The sequence below is a fragment of the Castor canadensis genome, chromosome 2 (assembly GCF_047511655.1).
Source record: "Castor canadensis chromosome 2, mCasCan1.hap1v2, whole genome shotgun sequence".
Lineage (NCBI taxonomy): Eukaryota > Metazoa > Chordata > Mammalia > Rodentia > Castoridae > Castor > Castor canadensis.
Window position 1 is genome coordinate 81019205 of NC_133387.1, and position 2457 is coordinate 81021661.

General features: G+C 41.3%; 1 pseudogene; it reads right to left on the reverse strand.

Annotated features, from left to right (window-relative positions):
* Positions 1-257: 257 nt before the first annotated feature.
* LOC109699954 (heat shock cognate 71 kDa protein pseudogene) lies at positions 258-2150 on the reverse strand (annotated as a pseudogene).
* Positions 2151-2457: the final 307 nt, after the last annotated feature.

Consider the following 2457-nt stretch of genomic DNA (forward strand, 5'->3'; position numbering starts at 1 on the left):
CTTCATACTTATCCTCAACTTTAAAAATATCTCACAACTTATATGTTAAATATTTCTCCTGTATTGTCTCATTTAAACCTTAAAAAGCCTGAATGAGGTTTTGTTTGTTTGTTTTTGTTTTTGTCATTGTTGGGATTTGGTTTTTATTTTTTCGGTGCCAATTTTAAATATTTTTACTTAAGATTACATTTTCCACTTACAAAACAGTGCCTATAAAGCGCAATGTTATCTCCTGTCTCGGCACACATGTTCTGTAGTCAAGTATTGGAAATATCCAGGAATTTAGTGCAGCAGCTCAACTTTGAAGCTACTACCAAATTTGCTAAATTGAGTCCTGCAATGCTCCATCTTATACTTAGGTTGACTTCCTCAACTCCTTCAATGGTGGGCCCTAAGGAAACACCAGGGAAGACCCACACCTCCTTTTGTCCTGTCCCCTGCACTTGGTACTTCTGGGTAATGATGGGGTTACAGACTTTCTCCAGCTCTTTCTGCTGATGTTCAAATTCTTCCTTCTCTGCAGTCTGATTCTTGCCTTGAAGTTTCTCATCTACAGCAGTTGCTGTCCTGTTGAATACATAAGACGCCAGTGGATTCTTGGATGAAACCATCTCCCTTTGCTTCTCATCTCAGCTTTGTACTTCTCAGTTTCCTGGACCAAATGCTCAATGCCCTCCTTGCTCAAATGGCCCTTGTCATTGGTGATGGCAATCTTGTTCTCTTTCCCTGTACTCTTACCTACAGCAGAGTCATCAGTATCAGAAGTGACTTCGATCTGAGGAACATCGGTGGTGCAGGCGGTATGTCTGTGCATTCAAACTTGCTGAGTAAGTTGTTATCCTTGGTCATGGCCTGCTCATCTTCATGTACATGAATGAGCATGCCTGGTTGGTTGTCAAAGTAGATAGTGAAGGTCTGTGTCTGCTTGGTAAGAATGGTAGTATTGCACTTGATGACTCATGACTCAGTACTTTCGATACCCAAGGAAAGAGGAGTGACATCCAAGAGCAGCGAGTCTTGAACATTTTCAGACTTATCTCCTGATGGCATGGCTGCCTGGACAGCCCCACCATAAGCCACAGTTGCATCAGGGCTAGAGCTCCTATTCAGTTATTTTCCATGGAAGAAGTCTTGCAGATGCTTCTGAATGTTGGGGTATGGGTAGCAGCTGCCCACCAGGGCGCTATCATGAACTTGTGGCTTGTCTGGTTTGACATCTTGAAGGGCTTTTTCTACAGGTCCAGAATACCAACGAGCAGGTCAGTATTCAATTCTTCAAGTCAAATACAGGTGATGGAGGCATAGAAGTCAATATCTTCATAGAGTCAATCTCAATACTAGCCTGGACGCTAGAGGAGAGGGTACACTTAGCTCATTCACAAGCAGTACAGAGACACTGGACATCAGACAGCTTTCTTCTTCTGATGTCCTTCTTATGCTTATACCTGAACTCAGCAATAAAATGGCTGACCATTCAGTTGTCAAAGTCTTCTCCACCTTACTGTGTATCTTCAGCTATAGTTTTGACCTCAGAGATCCCACCCTCAATAGTGAGGACTGACACACCAAAAGTGCTACCTCCTAAATCAGACATTGGCACATTTCTTTCAGCTTCAACATTTCTTGTCTAAGCAGTTGCAACAGTAGCTGATTCATGAATAATTCTAAGTGTGCTAAAACTGGCAATGGTTCTAGCATCTTTGGTTGCCTGACACTGAGCATCATAAAATAAGCTAGCACTGTGACCTCAGCATTGGTATAAGTCTTCCCAAAGTTCATCTTTCTCAGATTCACAGAGGACACTCCTTGGATAGAAACTTTTTGTCTCCTCTTCATATTCTTCCTAGACCTTGAGCCTGCCTGTATCATTCTCCACCCTGAGGGGTTAATGTTTCCTATCCAACGGAATCATCAAATCCACATGCAGTCAGAAATTTGGCATCAAAAACTGTGTTGATGAGGTTCATTGCAATCTTATTCTTTGTGGCATCACCAATCAAATGTTTGGTCAGTGTCAGTAAAAGCAATATTGCTTCGTGTGGTTCAGTTTCCTGATCACTAGTAATTATCACCACCTTTCCATGCTGGAAGACACCCATATAAGAGTAGTTGGTGCCAAGATCAGTGCTAACTGCAGGTCCCTTCAACATGGCTGCTTGTGTGTGGGCCCAGATCTTCTAGTGAAGAATTCACACAAACTCCGAAAGCTGCCACCACATTCAATGAGACTTGAACGGGGTTGTTTTATTTATTTATACTTTTGTACATGCTGAGGTATACATACAGAACATTTATACATTCAGAACATTTAAGTAATTTACTCAACATAACATAGTGAGTAACTGAGCTAGAATCCAAACCCAAATCTGTTATGCAATACACACTTCATATATACACACAAAAATATAATATATATGCATAGTAAATTGAACATACAAGCCTATGATGCCTCCTTTA